This window comes from Stegodyphus dumicola, chromosome 4 (assembly GCF_044657685.1).
Source record: "Stegodyphus dumicola isolate Sdum_Otavi_A_Nest chromosome 4, ASM4465768v1".
NCBI classification, from domain to species: Eukaryota; Metazoa; Arthropoda; class Arachnida; order Araneae; family Eresidae; genus Stegodyphus; species Stegodyphus dumicola.
In genome coordinates, this window is record NC_140771.1 from 231,548,389 (window position 1) to 231,569,889 (window position 21,501).

Genomic DNA, 21,501 nt, shown 5'->3' on the forward strand with positions numbered 1-21,501 from the left:
TTTTATGTTTAATGTAAACAATGGAAGATTTCTCATTAAGTTAACGTATGCCTTTGTGGTTTGCTTATCATAACAAAAAAAAAAAAAAAGACCATCTAAACAATTATCAAAACTTTATCATAGATAAAAATGAATGAAACCAAGTCCGAAAAGTATTAAATTATAGGGAAAAAAAAGAAGGAGAACAAGAGAATAATTTAGACGTACTACCAGATAAAAACTAGACCATTGTTTTTTTAATGAAATGTTTTAGTTTTGTGGCGAATACAAAAAATAAACATTATTTAATTATCCTTTGCGATATGGAATACTTTTGCTTTTATTCGTATTTCACCACATGTTCATTTAATTGGTTATTAACGCTTACATGCTGAATAATTCCTCCTATTTTCTTGAAACATTGATAAACTAAAAGAGTATGTTGTCAACTAAATATATCGTAGTTTTGGTACAAAATATGCGAAATTACTAGAATTATTTATGTTAAGATATTTACTGCAACATGCGTAAACTATGTTGGGAACATGTATCAATTTTAGTGATAAGGACTGTGCAAGCAGTCAAATTATTTTTTTATTTACTTTATAGAATTTCGTGTTTTACTGAAATATTAATTGTACGAGAACTCTCGTAAAGACTAGTAGCGAAATATTGCTGTGTCTTGTAAGTATCACGGAGATAAGGAAAGGATGCATAGGACCCATTTATTTAAATCAAATACACTGACTACCAATAAGTATTTGGACACCTATGCAAATGACGATATCTGCGGTCCTAAGGTACATCACGGACTCCGCCGGTATATATCGTGTAGGAAACATCATCGGCTTTAGTCGCATGCAAGATGCCTCGCAGTTCGGAGCTCTCTGATTTCGATAAAGGTATAATTATCGGGTATCACAAATATGGCCGATCCTTAAGAGACATATCTAGCGATCTGAAGTACCCAAAATCGACAGTGGCCTATGTGATTAAGAAGTGGAAGGTAAGCGGTGATTGTCGGAATGTGCCCCGAGTCGGCAGACCAACGAAACTGGGAGATAGAGACCGACAAGTGCGGTCCAGAGAAATTCAGAAGAACCGCACCCACCCGATGGCCCTCATCCGCGAAGAGTTTCAACAGGAATCCGGGAGTATTGTTTCAATGAATACCATCCGTAAGGAAGCACATCTGCTTGGTTTTCATAGTCGTGCTGCTGCCTATAAGCCTTTGATCACAAAGTCCAACCGCACTGCTCGATTAATGTGGTGCAAAGCACATCGAAATTGGACCGTAGATCAGTGGAAACGGGTTCTTTGGAGTGACGAATCAAGGTTCACCCTTTACCGTTCGGATGGCAGGGTCTGGATCTGGCGTCTACCTGGAGAACGTCTCCTGCCAGAATGCATTGTGCCAACAGTCAAGTTCGACGGAAGTGGAATTATGGTCTGGGGGTGTTTCTCCTGGTATGGGCTGGGACCCTTGGTCCCCATTCAAGGTAAGCTCGACTCCGATGCCTACTGCACTATTTTGGATGACAATGTGCTTCCTACGTTGTGGCAGTTTTACGGGTTGCACCCCTGTTACTTTCAGGACGACAATGCCAGTTGTCATGTTTCGACGTTAACCAAGGCTTGGTATGGTGCCAATGGAGTTCATCGAATGGACTGCCTGCCCAGAGTCCAGACCTGAACCCTATCGAGAACCTCTGGGACGAGTTGCATCGCCGAATTCAGCGGTGCACTACCCGTGCAAAATCGGTGGAGGAACTTCTATGTCTTCTCCAAGCCGAGTGGAAGAAAATACCACTAGCTGTCATACAAAGACTTGTGTAAAGTATGCCCCGGAGGGTCCACGCTGTAATTACCTCTCGTAGAGGTTCTACCAACTATTGATTTTGAATAAAGTTAGTTTTTCTATCACAGGTGTCCAAATACTTATTGGTAGTCAGTGTAAGAGTTAAACAGACGGCATCAAACTGTGCTTACAGAAGCCAACAGTTATGGCTTAACTCAAAGATAATATATGATTTAAAACTAAGAAATTAGCTTAGCCTAACGTTGCGCACTTAGAATAACGCGCAAGGTGACTATGATCTAAGGTCGGCGTAACAAGCTTAATGGCGAGAATAACGCAACGCTCCAGAATACTATTCATAAGAGAATCAAATTAGCAACGTGGTCTTCAGCAGACAGAACATGCTCTGATTCTACCCTCTAAACCTTCATTTAAACTGTCTCTTCTTTCTACCTTATTTGAATGTCAGGCGAGCTAGAAATTTACATTTTGGTAGGAAAATGGAAGTTAAGTGTGATAGGAAAGTGAATTAACATAAAATAACTGATCAGAAACGTTAACATGAATTCTGAAACTTAAAAAAAATGTATTATGTTATGTTGGTGAATTCAGGAAGTATAATTTGTATGCATATTTTTATTAGCCCAAAGGGCGTTAGCTCAGAAGGGCTATTAATTTCGTTTTGGTATTTTGCATTGATTCACTACAGTCAAAAGTCGTTAATCCGGACTCGTCGGGACTTCGGCGATTCCGGATTATCGATTTTTCCGGATTATAGATCATCAGTTTAAATCTCGTAAGATGGCATGCAGAAATTCTAAAATTAAAAATATGAAACCGTAATTTATGAAATAAAGAACAATTATGATCTAAAGGGTATCAAAATTTGCAAAAAGAAAAAGCTTAATATTTATTTGTTTACTTTATTAAACATTTCTTTCAATGTAAGTTGTTTAAGTTTTGCTTCGTTTCATGTGATAATACTTTCTCTTTAATTCTATTAAACAGACATAATTTCTTGTTCAGTTACAAAGTTACGCTGTTCAAGTCCTATAATTGCTGTGTCGAGAACACCGACTAATTTGTCAATCGAAATTTTTTCGTTTTCAATAACCTCTGTTACTTTCTTCGCTATCGAAAGCGAATTATAATGACGAGGAACTTGTTTTAAATCATATCAAAGACGGAGCATATAGAGATGAAATACTACATTTGGTAAGGAATTATAAGCCAAATAAAATAAAAACATCTGCGCTGAAGATAAAGATAGTGTTGACAGATCAACTTCCAATTCATTACGCGCCCGCCGCGCGGCGATCCCCCCGCCGAGCAGCGTGAAATTGATAAACAGATTTCGGATTTCAAAACATACTTTCGCTTTAGATCCTTTACATATTAACAAATATATATCGGAAATTCTATTTGATATAATCGAAAGTTTAAGCTTACTTTTATAAAATTGCTCTTACAGTCTGCAAAAAATAATAAGCCGGATCCAATTCGAAAATTAAGGAACAACGCAATCATCAACATTAACTGAAATAGATAATTAGACAATTTTAGCTTATACGTCCATTATAATAAAACGCGCACGCGAAAACGTATTCTGCACTTGCGCACACTCATATGCGCAGTCGTAAAGGGTCTTACGCGCACGCGTAAACGCCTATGCGCATGTGTCAACGCGGCGCATGCGCAGAAAGTTTTTAGTTTTGAGGTCCGGATTATAGATCATTCCGAATTATGGGTGTCCGAATTAACGACTTTTGACTGTATAAAAGGCGAATCACTTTTTAAATTGTTGCCAACAAATGTTATCGCCCTGTATTATATTTAACTAAATTAAATAATGAAGAATCTGCATAAATGTATCTATGTTTCTCACATTATGATAAAACAACGTGCTTGAAACTTTTAAAAATTGTTTTAACTATATTTGGTGTTTTATGTTTTTCTACAACTTTTAGTTTCTAATGAAGATATTGAGTTCTATGTATTTTTGGTTTGCCGTGAAGTGAGAACTTAATTAATTGAATGAGAAATATATCTCTAGTGAAATTCGAGGAAATAAGTTTAAATGAAATTCAGGAAAAAATGCGTACAATTTAATATTCCGTACAAGGAAGTCGTGTGGTGTACACGTCAGATTTTTTAATTAGCATACACGTCAGATTTTTTAATTAGCGTTGATATTTATTTAGATTTTATCTGTATTAATGATTATATTTTATTCTAAGTACTTACCTGTATGGAAGAACGATTGTCAACTTTAGTCATGTTATATTTTAATCTTGTTTTCGAAGTTTAGGTTAAGTTAGGTTATTTATTACTGTAACGCACGTGTTGTGTACTGACTTTTCTTTTTCTATTCAATAAAGAAGAGTGAGTAATGCATTTTTGTATATCATTCTTGTTTTGTGTTTGTATGAGAGAGAGAATAAGGCAAGAAATATTATATTTACTTTCCATTCGGTCTGTTTAATAAATTTTCATTAATATCATGTTGAAGCCATTAAGCATACAACATTTTAACTAAAATTTATTGATTCCACTGCTTATAACTTCTTCTTTAACACTCTGAGCGGCTCGGAATTTTAGATCTGTCATGAAGACCTGTATTCAAAGAGCTTTTATTAGCTAAATTTATATGTTTACTTACTTTAGGCCCTATTTTTATAAACTTGCATTTATATTATTAAACTAAGTAAGGATAATCTGCATGCAATAGTTGTAGAATAACCAACAATATCAAAGTAGCACTCGGCACTACGAGATCACCATTTGCTTATATTTGAAACTTTTAGTACAATAGTGAATTAAATCAGTTGGTGCACCAAATTCAGTGTCGTTTTGTCCAGTGGGAGTAAACTTTAATTTTCAGTTCTGTGAACCAAAAATTTTGTTTTCCTGTCCGTTGGCCGAATTCCTTGTTTTTGCATATAAATTCTAATTTTATTTGTAAAAATTTTTCATTTAATTGTTTTTAGCTTTACTTGGTTAATAGGTTTTAGTGAAGTTTTATATTATAGTGAGAATTTTTTTGGTGAAAATGTTTTGAATTTTTATGTACTTTTGCCATGCCACAAAGTGAGAATTGAACTGATTCCAAGTTGTTTTAATAAAAATAATCAAATACGTATATTTTATGTATTTTTTACATATTCTTGTAAATCTAAATTTATAATGCTCCAGGTTGTTTTTTCCCGATTTGAGTATTCTTCCGTATCTTTACCTTGACTGTGCGTTGTGTATCTAATCAAGAGAGAAATTTGCTTTCCGTTTCTATTCACGTTATATTCTGTTTTATACAACTTATGCATTTTTTGGATAATCATGCTCACTCGTAATATCTCTCCTTCAGTATCAAATAAATTTCATCATAGCCAACACCATTTAGTAATAATCTCAAAAAACATGTTATGACATCAGTATAAAAGGATTATACTTAAAAAAAATGGTTTGCATAAACGACGATATACGTTACTGTAATATATACTTGTTAGTCGAGGAATGAAACGGGTTTTAAAATGGATGTCGAGTAACAGAATTCTTCGCGTGATTTCAGAAGGAGGAAGATTTATTTATTATTTTTTTTACAAAACGAAAGTGCATGTAAAAGCTCCTGCGTCTGTTGTAATCAGATACAATGTTTCAGAATACTCCTCTAAAGGAAGGCGGACCCCACTTTACACATCAAGTCATCTCCATTCTCACCACGTGGCGTTTTATTCTGCAACTCTTCTCTTTGGGTCGGAAGAAAATAGTTCGCCGGCTACAGTCACGACCTAGGCAGATCGATCATCCCATCCCAAGCAGCGAAAAGCGTGATTTTTATGGAAGGTCAAGGTGATTTTCACTGTAATTGATATGTGGGACTTTTCTTTTTCTTTGGTCGGTTTGAAAGGGGAGTTGTTAAAAATGAGAAATCCGTTTTATATTTTTTTTAATGCAAAAAAAGGACAAGGGGGAGGGGATGGATGTACTGTCGATGGCGAAATGTTAGAGAATATATTCTTAGTCGAAAGGGGCTAGAATCTGATTATTAGCATTCTGTCTTTATAATAGCATCTTAAGCATATTGCTTTATACTGTGCGAAGTTTGGGATTTTTAAATTAATTAACAGCAGTGTGATCCGATGGTCAGTTACTTGAATTAATGCGGACTCTTAGATCAGTTTCTAGAAAGGCTGAAACAACAGACTTGCACTCTCATTCATATCATTTGGTTAAAAGGGTGAATTTACGGAAAGTTCAACACTTAAGAGATCAAAACTGTACTTCAAATGATGTTGTTACTTATGCTCACTTGTCTAACGTAGTCAGCCTAAGCCCACAAAATTCTTCGTGGCAAGGAACGCTACAATACGCCTGTCTTTGGCAACAGCCTTGAGCACCAGTCAAGTGACAGTGCGATTTAGCCATGGAAGTAGGAAAGGGAGGAGCGGCCATTCCCTTGAAGTGAAGCACTGCTTTGAAGCTTGGGTCACCAGACGGGGTGTTCTTTGTTTACATTCAGAAGCTCGCTTGACAAGATTCTGATAGTATTTCGACACACGATAGTTCCATAGAAATCGAAAAAGGGACACTCTCGCATGAAAGAAACATTCATAGTGTAATGGATAATAGCAATTTGTATAGTTTACTGACATTTACGCAAAAATCACATCTTGGTTATTTTTCGATAACTAACAACAGCGATTTTGATTATGAATTTGTTTTATAAAATTCTACAAAAATATAGATTTTAAGAAAATTGCTAAAAGAGATCTGCCAAAATTTATTTTCTAGAAGATTTGAAAAGTTTGAAACTTGATGGCTAAATGTAAATATAAAATTATGTAAGTTAAAATATTTGTAATTAGGCACATAGGTCAGATTGAGTTTTTATTAAATAGAGTAACGCATGCAAGGGCTATCTGCCTAAAGAGAGAGAGATGCCATCGTGGAGGAATTTTGAAGAAAAACTGACCTTTGAGTGGGTATTAAAAATAATACTTATAATTTTCATTCAAATTATATTCATATATATTTTTTATGTAAAACTTTCGGGTGTATGCTAAATTAGTGTAAATTATTTTACACGAAAAATATAGTGAATGCACAGAAATTAAAGATTTGCGCATGCCGGAAATGATAAATAGGAAATATGTATGGGTATTTGTGCATGTGCTTGCAAAAAGCATGTATCTGCCTTTGACAAAATACTTAAATATTCATTAAATTATTTATAAATGTATTTGAAATAAAGAATTTATTCACTTATAAACAACTGTGAAAGTACTGTGAAGAAATCTAATGATTAAATGTATCTAATTTATAATGATTATAAGTGTTATCTAAATATATAATAACCTTAATATTGAATTGTAAACATAAATTGAAATCCTGTGGACAAATACGTTATAAAACTATTTAAGCATACCTATTTAATTATTAGGAATTAGCGAAATACTTATTTAAAGTATTCCTAATAATTCTCTGATTTAAAATGAACCGAATAGAGCATTAATTATAAATTGACTTACATTTTTCGATTTAAAAGAAGCCAAAAAATCATGTCATATTTAAGAAAGTATTTTAGGAAGAAGCTCTATAAATAGAAAAGAAATAATGCATAATTTTAATATTAATAATACAATAAACTTCGATCTTAATTTTTGTACCTTAACCGAATAAAATCGAATTACCTTAATTTTTTTTTCTAATGTAATTAACGAAAACTTGTGAAAATCTTTCATTCAAATTAAACCATTCTGAGAAAACTGTCCTGTGAAAAGTATAGCATTTAATTCCGTTCAGAATAAAATGTAGTATAAAAATATGTTTTTTTCACATACTTAGGACTCTGAAGTGTTGTAGAAAAAGAAAATATATACATTTATATGTATATTTGCGACGTAATTACAAAATATTTACACCCGAACGCGTCAAATCCCATAGAACTCAATGGTAAATGATCCAATGTTTGGGTCACAACGTAGGGATCGCCGGTGCTTCAGAGCAGGGTGCAGAGAAACTTGTTTAGGGCGACTCCATCTTACTTCCTACCTCCATGGATTTAGCTGTTCCGCCCCCAATTTTGATGTTGGGGGACAGGTCCGAGGGTCTCCCACCCTTCTTCCACCAAACCACAAGAGAGGACTTTCGGCTCGCCACATATATAAAGTGCCACAATACATTTACAAACATCCATGGCTTCTCCGAAACCGGGTCCTTTAGCGCGGCAGTCAGCGACGTCAACCACTATACCAAATAATTATATCCAAGAAACTACAGATTAATGTAAAATGTAGAAAGGCGGCCTAACCGTCAGATTGCTAGCAACGACTAGGATGACTTCCTAATCCTGTAGTGTCATTAACGTAGTTTGGCGGAACAGGTTAAGTAAAGTGACCATACCGGTTGGACAACACTCCAAATGATTTTATTACCATTTGGAGCACGGTGAGATATTACTTCTAATGAAGTCGTAGTAAAAGACAGCAAAATAACTGCAAGGAAATGAATAACAGATTATCGACGTTGTTCACATTCACAAATGTGTAGGAAGTTCACCATGTGCCACTATTGTGATTATTTCCGAATGATGGTTACATTGGTTTGGTTTCTTTGCTTATGGAAAAGCACGCGAGGGCTATCGATTTAAGAGGAGAGTGCCACCGTGAAGGACTTTCTAATTGAAAACTGGCTCATATCTACGTTACATAAGGGGTGGTTACATAACCGACATGCAACAGTTATCTATCAAGTAGGGTCATGTTATGAATGTCTTTCCTATAAATGTAAATTAGTGTGTATTCAGCTGTTTCGTGTATGATCTTAATTGAAAAGAAACTTCTGATAGCATACATCGATTGATTCTTTGACTAGTGAAACTCTGTTTCTGCATCTGTCTTATATGAAACGTTTCATAAGAGTTGAGAGATTTTGCTCTGTTATATTAGGTTCCATTTTAAAGCGTATTTTTATTATGATCTTAAATATGTTTTAACTTACAGAATAATTTCATCAGCTTTAGTGGAAAGTTCTTTATTCTCTCGAAATATCTTTTACATGCTATCGATTCAGGTAAACTCCTTAACTGTTCTTCTCTTTCGTGTAAATCTTCTTAAAATTTTCATTGTAATGAATGCAAGTTTTACATGACATGTATAAAATAAGGATAATTTATCTCATCTACGATAAAATTAGCATTTACTTATTAAAGAAATTTTAAAGGTGGCATGAAAGATACGCATTTGTAAGATATCCGTAGCTGTTTTAAATCGTTTAGTTATAACTGAAAACAACTGGTTTTAAAATTTCTGTAACTTAATTCTTCTTAACTACAGAATTGCACATTTGTAGAACGATTTTGAAGGCCATATACTTATGTTCAAAATGTAAAGAGTGATTTTATAAATGTTTGATATGATAGCCTTTTTTCTGGAATATAATTCTGCATCATGATTTCCATGATAGAAGGGCTTTTCATAAAATATCCAGGGGTAGTAATTTCAATTCCTCTTCTATTACTTTCCAGAGTGCACAAATCGTGGTGGGGTAGCGCTTAAAAAAGCTTTTTCAAGAGACCAGGGTGGTCTACAAGTGAAACGTCAGGAGATTGTGTAGGAATACGTTGAAAAATTATATATGCAATACCTGTATCAGTCTTCATTTTGTCAAGGAATGCAGTGGTACTTTTCGAAGTATGAGTTGTTGCTTTGTGTTGATGAAGCTTCATTAATTGGGATAAAGAAATGGAATTTCTTCTGTAAATATCGAATACAAAACATTCTCTTGATACTACGTTGAGTTGGTTTTGACTCTTTTCATTGATGAAACCAGATCTGTACACTCTTTTCTCTTCGTTGCTTCATCAAAGGTCACAATGTATTTACATTTATCTCCTAATAAATAATTTTCATGCATGTTTATACAAATAGTTTCGCGTTGAGCTTTATACCTCGGCAAAAGCTGGTGAGCATTACCTTCTTTTGAAGGTGTAAATCTTGGTTTTTTTTTTATTTATTGTTGCTACAGACGTATTTAAAGACTTTGCAATTGATTTCTATTGTTGGCTACTTTTCTCTTTTACCAACGATTTAACTTAAAAAAACTTCAGAAACAGTATGTAGTACCTTTTTCGAGTATTTGATTGTCTTCTTTCGGTGTAGAAGTAAAGGTTGACTGTTTTTCCCTTTCCGATTAATAATGTTGCTTATTTTGGACTTCGAAATTTTAATACCAGGCATATCTTGAGGTGAAAGGCTGTCAATATTGCTTTCTTCGTTTTGAACAAGGATAATTTACTTTTAAACTTACCTGCTCATTATTTCTTGTTCGTTCACAAAACTGCGTTGCTGCAATTGTTGTTTTATCACGTTAAATTACAATTAATTAATCTATTAACAGAAATCTTTCCGTTACTTTTACCTCATTTTCATCACATAATCATCATCACCAGCTCGTAGTACCGAACTTATACTCATTTATAGAAGCGAGTTATACTCATGAGTTGTATGTGCAAATGAATTGAAGCGTACTGATTCCTCAAATTACAATTATGAATGTAAAGCAATCTTTGTTTCTCATTCGAAGTTTTGGTTCCATTTTGGCTTCTCTTTTTACAATATCACTAAATAGCTCAATAACTTCACTTAAGTTTAATCTATCTAATCTTATAATTTTTTCTTTATTTACTATTTTACTTATTCGCATTTATTTCATTGAATCAGTTTCTGCAAACAACTTAAGAATTTTTTTAAGTTTCTTTATGATAAATACTATAGGAGTCAAAGCTGCAAAATTTAGTTTTCGTATAGCCCTGTTATTATGAAACGTTCTCAAGTTCTACTTTATATATTAGGCCGCCCAACCAGCATAGTGGTTAGCAACGCTGACTCCCGTACCGGGTTCGAATCCCGGCATCGAAGGCATGGATGTTTGTAAATGTATAGCGTCTGTGCGTCATGGTGGCACTCTAAATATGCGAAGAGTCAAAGGTCCTCTCCTGAATTTGGTGGTAGAGTAAGAGGGGCGGGAAACTCTTGTACCCGTCCCTCTGAGGTGCTCTCCATTAAAATTTGAGGGTGATCTGTGCCAACGACTTGCACTTTTTCCCCGATGAATTTCGTGGGCCTTGTTCTGATATTGCTAGCAGACAAGTGAGATAAGCTAAAACAACACTAACATTTTATTTATTACTGACAGTACATGGAAATTTTGTTTAAGACTATGAAAAACGTTTTTGTGTTCATTGCAGTCATGACTGGAGTTGATGTTTACAGATTATAATAAAAATACACAAAAGAAGAAGTAATAGTAATGCCTTACCTGTATTTGAAAGAGTTTAATAACAATTCGTGCAACGGCTGTTACAGTACTTGTTTGAGGGGTCCGTAAAGTCTGAAACAGCAGTCATGAAGATTAGTGTTGGATTTTTGATTTTGGAAATGGTGATGATCATCTTGTATGCAGCTGTAAAATATGCTACATTTTGGTTTCTTGAACAGCCTCGTTGAGATAATGCATTTTAATCTGTAATATATATTTTATTTTTATAACAGTTATTTAAATTTAATTATGCTTTCCTATCATTCCTTGTTTCAACTTACAACTCCCTACCAGAATGAGTTTTTAAAATAGCGTTGAATGCAAATGAGTATGAAGTAATATTTAAGAAAGGTTCAACTTACTTCGAGAAAAAGAGCTAGGAATCTTGAGTAGCGCGTGTTTGCTTTCGGACTAAGTCTATATGTTACGTGCCTTTTGATATTCGCCAGCTAGTTTAAACTAAGGGCCAACTATTTTAGATTTGTGTTAGCTTCGGCTAAATGTCTTAGTTAGATATAGTTAGTTCTTATTTCTTATTTTTAAGCCCAAGTGGAGGCTTTGTTGTAAGCCCGAATAAGGGGCCACCTGTTCGTCTTATTTTGAGTGAAATAACGGGTAGCTATGCCTTCTTGGGTTTACGATTTCTGTTATTTGAACTAAGCAATACAGTCGCTTAACAGTTCACATGGTTTGTCGATATTTACTTTAGTAGAATAAGAGGAATAAGAGTAGAAGAGAGTAAGTAACTAGAATAAGAGTGAGGAAAATTCATCAATGCAAAAAAAAAAAAAAAAAAAAAAAAAAAAAAAAAAAAATCAGCCATCGTTGAGGTATTGCTTTTAAATTCATTTCTATTCAATAATTTTTGATGCTGTTGCAAGATTGTTGCTCTTTGTTGTTGCTCTTGATATTGTCTTGTTTCCGTCATGAATATATCAGTTCAGATTCTAGGAAGATCACTGTATAAAAATGCGTTAAAAGCCACCTTGCATTTTCGATTTATTTTTTGGACCAGCTGCTTATCAAATGAGAAATCAGTTTGGGAACGACTGCATAACATCGGACCAACATAATATCAAAACATACCGGGTTTTAGATCCTGTTTAAGCTGAGAAAAAAAAAATCATTCAGCTTGTTTAGCCTGCGCACAATACGTAACTTTTTTTATGTGATTATTATTCTGTTTGCCTTCTCGAGAAGAAAAATGAGAAAGTTACATAATAAGAGCCTATTAAAGAAGCGCTAGATGCAATCTTGACACATTATTGCAACTCGGCGCATCCAGACACTTGACTCGATTCAAAGAAGAAAAGAGATTCATACATCATTCAGTGTTATTCACGAGCGAGAGAAGTGAATGCTCCTCTTGCTGAAAACACACTCTCATAAAAGCCCAATTCTCAGCTTTCTGCCTCTGATAATCTGACAACGTAGGAGCATCAATCTTCTATCTCAGGAGCAGGAGTAGGTGTGACTTCAGCATCGCCGAGCTGCGAAGAGCACAGCTGTACCAGATAAAGCTGTCATCACGAACTCGCATCTGCATCTTTGTTACTCTGAGAAACGGGGAGGAGAGAAGCAAAAGGGGGGGGTGGAAAATGAAGTACAAGGATTAGGTCGAGGATCCTTACATCAGGAGCGGAGCAAGCAAATGCAAACTCCCTCACTTCGAGGACTGGGTGTAGGAAGGCACACGCGATTGCGGCTGCAAATCATTAAATTCGCCACAGTGTTTGGATATATTAATCGATATTGATGGCTATGAAAAGCGCATCATCGATAAGACCAGAATTATTACTAGCGTTCGAAGGATTTGGGAATTCACTAATAAAGTAAGCTAATAGTAATTTCTTATAATAAAACGCAAGAAATTTATCTTAATTTAAATACTTTAAGTAAAACATCCAGCTTGGATATAGGTTATTTAAATATACCTAGCTATGCAGTAATTTAACTGGACGTTTTCTAGCTTCATATCTGTCGGGTTATCTGGATACATTTGAATGCCTCATATATATATTGTTTTATTAAAAAAATTACTTTAATTTTCACTTTTAATTACTTTTGTTTTATTAATATGCATTTATGCACTTATTCGATATTTAGCAGATATTCACTATTTACAGTTACGTATCATTAAAATTATTTTAATGGTTTAGCAATAAATATCTTGTTTGTAATATGCAGACATTTAATTGGCCTATTGTTATACGCTAAAATCCTCCTGAGAAGAGCTGAAAATCAAGTGAAATAGCAGCATTTATCTCTAAAAATAAATCTTTCCTAAATGACTAATTAAAGTCAGCGGAGTATTAATTGACTTAGTAACGAAATTATTCCGAGTGCGATAATTTTGCTAGTTATAATAGCAAAAAGATTAAGGAATGCAATGTAACATTCTTTCAGAAAATCCTCTTCGAAAACATCCTTTCTCTTATTCAGGTAGCTTCTGCGTGATTTGACAGATTTGATTAAATACGCAAGGGAACAAAAACACAATTTTAATTGTGACTGCATTACATTCGTACATTAACTGCGCAGGACCAATATAATATAATAAGTACAATAGTTACTTACTATTAACAGCATAATATAATATCTTGTAATAATTTCTGAATGACCGTAAGTTTTCGGTAAAAGTATGAATTATAAGGCAACTCATATTAACAGTGGATTTCTAAGTTGCGCATTTTAAACAAAGGGGAAAAGATATTGTTGCGAAATGCCCAGCTGCGGTAAGATAGCTTCCCCGCAAAGCTGGGTCAGGTTTGCCAGAAAGTGGCAGGGAAAGGCAGGGTTGCCAAATTTCACGCGAAATCATCCACTTTGCAACATTTGGTGCCAAAATTGCCAATATGGCAGAAAAGGAGCGAGAACATTCTAGAACATATTCTTAGCGATTTACCCGAGAATATTCTCGAGCGTAGGTTAAAGTTATATATATACCCTGCGTGTACGCAAAATAGTAGTATCTTGAGTAGTGTCTTAAGTTCAGAAATTAGCTTGAGAGCGATCGACCAAATCGGAAGCTGTAGTTTAGTGCTTTGCCGTGAAGCTGTCTGGCTGTGTTACAGCGTGTTTCAACGTGTTTATCGGAATTTTTAAACAACTGTAAACGTGCCTGTGGAACTTCCCTGTGTAATACTGGCGAACAAACTGTGTTTTGATTCATTATCAAGTATTACCATCAGTTACTCCAGATCCACGAACCGATAGAACGCAACAATGTAAAATATTTTAAGTTATTCCTTACGCTCCTGTCCTATTTAATTGTGGCTGTTGTACTTTGCGTCTAGAATTCATAAAATGTAGTTCGTTCACTGAGGTTTAAACACCGTATAGTTTATAAACTTTGCTGCATGCTAGTATCAAGGAATGTAGCTAAGATTATGTGTGACGAATTACGGACATTTTGCATTAACATTTCTTGTTGTCGGTTAAGATTTATTTTCCTAGCATTTTGTGTATTTGTAGTGAACGGCAAAATACACTTTTCATTTCGTAGCACAGATCAACACACTTTTATTCTATTTAAATATAATTTTGTATAACTTTAACTTAATTAATATGGTTATGTGTTAAGTTTTTTAATTAGTAATGCACACGTAGTTTTTATGAGCATTAAAAGTGCAGTTATATTTGTCAAATGAAATTAAACCTTCTAGCATAGGTATTCTATTTAATTAGCAGTATGTATTCTCGTCTATAAGCTGTATTTCTTCGAACTACTGAATCTATTACATGGTAACGAGATAATAACCTATTTAAAATAATGTTAAATTTGCTAGTTAATCTAAAGTACTGTTCAGTGCTTTTGGGCGTTGATTTGAAAGGGATCCTTGCATACCTCTATCATACTACCATTAAGACAATATATGTAGACTACTTAAATTATTGGGTCATTCTTAATTAAAGATAAACAATTTTTTAATTAAAGATAAACATCAATATCCTAAGTTTCAGAAAATTATGCAACGACTCTCTTCCTACGGCCTAGATCTCTGTCAAGTGTAAGTCCACATACAGTTTAAACTTAGTGAACTTTTACATGCTGTGATTATGGACAAAATGGATCCGCTCGTGAACTTTATAAACTGCAATAAACCAATATATCTGAAATAACCCATGGACACCTACCTCTTTAGCATTATTACAACAATTCATTTAACATTGTGTTGCCAGTACTAATTATAACTATCTCATTATGTTTATTTGTTTATTAATTATGTTTATCTCCTATTTTCGTCAGATGTTCCATTTATCTTGTGAATCTCAAATTGTATTCCAACTATTTTGTAATCTACTTATGCCCTACACCATTATTTTTAATAAATACTGGATGCGAGGCGTACTGTGGAATTGCATGATGTACATAATAGGCAAACTCTAGACCTTTTGAAAAGCTTCAGTCTATGCAAATTCTTATAAAACTTGCAATTACAACCCCCGCCTTTTTAGTCCAAAGGGATTTGAATCCCGAAGGACTATTAGTTTCGTTTTGGCATTTTGCGTCGGACTCATAAATGTCGGTTCACTTTTCAAACTGTTGCCACAAAATGTTAGAGTCCTGCATTATATTTGAAGAAATTAAATAATGAAAAATCTGCATAAATGTATGTATATTTCTCGTATTGTGATAAAACAACGGTACATAGAGTCATCGAATTTTGAATAACGTAATCCTCCAACGAATATGGGCATGTGGAAGACCAAATTTGAAATTTGTTTTATGATCGATTTCCTATTTTTTAAAACTTTGACGAATTTTTGATTAACAAACTCAAGGATTTCAAAGCGAGCAATGGCAACGTTGTGCAGAAAAAACATTTTTATCTCCAGCGCGTGAGTCTCTGTATCGGAAATTCTAAAGATATGCTCGTTTTAAAACTATTTTGCGATATTGCTGTTGCACTGGATCTTATGGTTTAAGTGCGAGGAACATGATATTTAATAAAGAAAGGTAACGCACAAAATGTTAAAAAAACGCCCCTTTGGACGTAATTTAAAATCTGAAACATTTCAGATTTTTTTTTTTTTTTCAAAGAGTATCAAAGTTTTTTTAGTATGGGAAGGCATTACCAGTTGACCTATGGTACATCGCTGGTGTCCCCCCATACTTTTGCCTTTACCTTACTATTTCGTGCCCTGCATATCAGTCCGAATTTCAGATAAACCTTTTTTTCAGTTTCTAAGTGAACGTTCTACTGAAGATGTTACTTCCTATTCCTTAAATGGTATTGTATTTACCCAAAATCATGTGACGTTTCGCACATTGCACATGACTTTGCATTCGGTACTAAGCGAGTTTTTTATATGAAAAAAATATTCGGAAAAAAAGTATTACTAATTTTGCCATATGAAAAAAAGGATGTGAAAATAATATAATATACATTTTTATACTTACATATACGTTTAAATATGTTTACTCAGGATATCTAAAATCAAAGTATACCGAAACCGAACCGAAAAGCATATGGATTTGATTTGTGTTGATATTGTCAAAGACATCCTGTTTTGTTTCTCATGTGTACTGAGAATTCTAGGGTACACTCTGCATCCCCCCGAAAAAAAGGGCGGGGACTTTTTTATATCATCCGTTCTACCGGGCCGATCGACAAAATTTAATTTGAGTTTTTCATGTCTCGAAAGCGCAAGTTAGGATATGTATTATATTTACATATTAGCATTGTTCTAAAATAGGTATTTGGACACAAAATCGGACTTTTTCTGGAATGACGGACCGATTTTTTCCATATTTCCATTCTACTGCTGAAAATATGCCTAAATATTAAATTTCGTTAAATTTGGTCAGAAACCTGCTGAGAAATTTAAAATTTTATCTTAGTGCACTTTTTTCACTTGCGCCAAGAATAATTCAGTTGGCGAAATTCATGATTTATAGTAACCTATTTTCATTTGTCTTTCATTGTGCGCAAGCGAAAAAGAAGGTGCATCGTGCATTCTTTCAAAAAATTTTTAAACAAAATGCGTAAATGTGGCGTTGTTATCGCTTATAACCCGCCAGTATAATAAATTCACGTATATCTTGGGAAATTTTGAGTAAGAATACTGTATTTTTTTCCCATATGTGCTTAGAAATACAACTACTTTAAAGTGATGGTAAAAATTTTGTCGGTTATGATTCAAAAATATTTTCAGAAACTTACTGAGAAATTTAAAATTTTATCTTAGCGCACTTTTTTCACTTGCGCCAAGAATAATTCAGTTGGCGAAATTCATGATTTATAGTAACCTATTTTCATTTGTCTTTCATTGTGCGTAAGAGGAAAAGAAGGTGCATCGTGCATTCTTTCAAAAAATTTTTAAACAAAATGCGTAAATGTGGTATTGTTGTCGCTTATAACCCGCCAGTATAATAAATTCACGTATATCTTGGGAAATTTTGAGTAAGAATGCTGTATTTTGTTTTCAGATGTGCTTAGAAATACAACTACATTAAAGTGATGGTAAAAATTTTGTCGGTTATGATTAAAAAATATTTTCGAAAAATTTATATAAATTACTAAAAAATACACAAATTTTAAAAATAAATAAAGAAATATTTGCTAATTTTATTTGGATTGAGCCTAAATTTCGAACTGTGAAAGAAGGAATCAATTAAGTGTAATTAAAAAAAGTGATATTAACAAATGTATACCAAATTCAATTAACACTGAGGTGCTAAAATTTTGAGAGCTAATTTTTTAAAAACTACGCCAGCGATTTTTATAAAGCGTAGAATCGAAATATGGCAAAATATCGGTATGTGATTTCAGGAAAGTCCGACGTAAGTATCAAAGTAGCTATGCTAGAACAACACTATATATAATTTAATATAAAACTAGTCTTAATGCATGTTGCATAATCATACGTTGATATTTTTCAATTTTCACAATTTAATCAATAAAACTGTTGTTTGTCTCCATGTCTGTATATTTAAATTATTTGTTTGTACATTCATACAACTGCACAACATAACAACAATTCGTTATCAGCAAAATTCTTCTACTCAGAAAGACGGATAAGAAGGATCTAATCACTAACTAGTTCAGATCATTTTCGGGAAGAAAAAAGAAATACAGTTTATTATTGACCAAAAAAAAAAAAAAAAAAAAAAAGCAAAAACTTTGTAGGTATGTTATTAATAACTGATAACAACAAAGTTGTGCTATCTGTTACAATTAGTAACATAAAAAGTTATAAAAATAAATGAACAATGTAAGAATAAAATGTGAAAAAAAGATCTTTTTTTTTTGTATGTGTGTCTATGTGTGCGTAAGGGACAAAGGAGAAAGTTTACAAGAAAAGAATGAGAAAAAACTATCTTATTGAGCAGAGTATCTACCTTGTGACAGACAGTCAGTGCGAATAAATATTATACGGAAGGAAGTAAAATCCCCAAATAAGGATGGATGAAAGGGATAAATTTATATAAAAAGTAAGATACAGCAGTTTTTCATGTAAGAAAAGAAATGATTAGATGGCGAAAAATAAGATTTTTGGTTACTAACATCGGATGCTTGGAACAAAATAAATATTAAAAAAAAAGGGATCATACACATATGTACTCATGTTATCGGTATGCCTATCGTGACTAATTGTAAAAGTAATGTTTCAGTAACATAATTACCATGCCCAAATTCATAATATTAATTTTATCTTCTTTTGACAACTACATGTGCATAAATTTTGAAGCAAAATCGAAAATTATTGTTAGAATATTTCAATTAGGAATGTGAGTGTTGTGTTTGATCTTTTCATGAGATAATTCTTTTATTTCTATTCTCAAATCTGAGATCATTTTAATGTATTTTGATGTAATTTTTTATTTACTACTCTCTCTCTCTCTCTATATATATGTAATAATAAATTCCATAGTCAAGAATACAATTAAAATTCTAACTGTATGTTCTTTTCATTTTTTAATGGCGACGGTCTCTTATTTGAAAGTATGTGGAATTACATCCACAGCCCCGAAGTCAAGTTGTTTTTCCCGCATTTTCTACACGTACAGTTATAGAATGTTCTGGAAATTTTAAAGCGAACTGGATTGGCTGACGAAGCTGACGTCATTTCTTGGAAGCTCCGCCTTTCCAGAGGCTATAAAAGGACTCGCAAAGGAATATCGGGGGCTTTTTCTTAAATGTCACGATGCAGTAAACTTCATACAAAAAGTTATTAGTAATTCTTTTTATTTACTCCGGATATCTGATTTTCTAACTGCTATTTCTACTGAATAATAATAAATGGATCCTGTTTTTTTTTTTTTTTTTTTTTTTTTTTTTTTTTTTTTTTTTTAACTTATCGTCTGATAATTTAAGCTACGACTAAAGCTGGTACATCACACACACACATATATATATATTAATCAATATTGTTTAGGAAATAAATTATATATATATATATATATATATATACAGGGTGATTCTAAATTGCTTTTATAAATTAAGAGGAGTGATAGTACTCATCCAGACAAGCAATAATTACCATAGAACTCACTCGCATTTCACTCTGAGAGGCAGAAAAGAGAAGTATTAGAATTCCAACTTGAACTTACAACAGTGTTGGCAAAGCGAAAGAACAAGAACAAAAATTGCGCAATGAGTTTAGTGAAAAACTCACAGAGAGTGCATCAAACGGATAAAACCGAAAACTTCGCTTCCAAGTGTTAATTGGAGCTCAGACTTTGATGGCAAACACTCAGATGCCCATCTTTGGTTGGCAAGGTCTCAACCTCGCAAACGATTGCAGCATTTTCGGTATGAGGAGTATTCTCAACCTAGTTCTTCATCGGGCCGCTTTAACTTTCAAAGCGACCAAAGCTTCGAAACCCTGAAATTACGAGAAAGGCCATTGACTTTAACTGAAATTTGAGTATACTTTTAAGAATGACCCTTCCAAACTGTACCTTGACTTGTTTTATATTACGTACACTAAGTTAATTGTCTGGACACATTTCCAGATGCTATGAAATGTTATCATGATCAATATTTTTGAACGTATAATGTATGTCTTGGTCGCTTGGAGGGTTTTAAAAGCTGCCATAGTTTTTAAGATACCCATCAAAGTAGAGCGAAATCGTGTCGCAGAGATTGTAAAGAATAATAACATCCTCCCGTCTGTACGTTCGTGGGCTGAATAGTTAGAACGTGTCCAGCGTGCAAGTGAAAGATCAATGTTTCAAATCTAGACAAGAGCACAATTGAATTTCCATATATTCTGATCCGAAGCATCTAATGGTCTTTGCCCCTTGAACTAAACTCTGGTAGGTGGTAATTCGTCACCACCTGGATTTGGTCAATTTGCTCACATTTTAAGTGGGGATGCCCAGTCGCGTTTCAAGTTGGTGAGAATGTACAGTAAGACCCCGCTTAACGCGGGGGATACGTTCCATCGAAGTAGAGCGTAATGCGAAACAGCGCTAAGCGAGGCTATCTTAACATGTAAATAATGGGGTTAGGGGAAGACGGATAAAAAATGGTTAGGCATTAAATTTAATAATGTTTTTGTTAATAAAAATAAAATCAAACATTTATTTCTTACAAAAATAAAAACAATATAAACGCATATACTTTTAAAAACAAATAAAATTCTCAGTCAGATCATTCAGTCTATTCTGGGTTTCCAATTTTCTGCCTTTTTGTTAAGAAGGCATTATGATAGATTGGCTTAATAGCATATTGCGTTCAATTTCGTCGTCAATCCATATAGACAGTCGTTTTTCCATTTCCTCTATAATGTTATTTCTAGAACGGGTAATTCTAGTTGCAGTTGCCGATGACAGTATTTTTTCTTTAAGAATTGTCCTTATTGTTGAAGTTGCCAAAATCAATGCAGCACTAATTTGAGATGGACGTTCACCAGAATCTAATCTTCTAATCACTTGCATTTGAGTTTCCAGTGAAATGCTTTTTCTGGTTGCTTTCCTTTCTTGTTTTTTATTATCACCCATGATAAAAACTAAAGATCATAATATTTGTCACTGTATTAATCGTTATAGTATTATACAAACTTACAATAATGTCAACAAATGTTGTTTCAAATGATAAAAAGCAAGAAACACAACTACACTGTTTCGGATATGTTATTTGGAAACCTAGCGCTGCGCACAATTTCGGAGAATCCCCGGGTTGAAATAAAAGAGCGCTAAACCGAAACAGCGCTAAACGAAACAGCGTTAAGCGGGGTCTTACTGTATTGAATTCTTCCGTGCATGTGCTGATGGCGTAAGTGATTAGAAAACCTAGCTAGTAAACTGAAGGATCGCCGATTCGAATCCTGTTGGGCACAGAGGGGATTTTTCATGTTTCGTATTCCGGAATGTCTAAAGTCCTCTTACAAGCTTTTGAATGTAAATTCTTCGACCACGTCTAAAGATTAATTATGAAGTTTCAAGAACAGTTAGTATT

General features: G+C 33.7%; 1 pseudogene; it reads left to right on the plus strand.

Annotated features, from left to right (window-relative positions):
- Positions 1-21,501, plus strand: part of LOC146997837 (toll-like receptor Tollo pseudogene) — a 205,050-nt pseudogene that overhangs the window by 78,286 nt on the left and 105,263 nt on the right.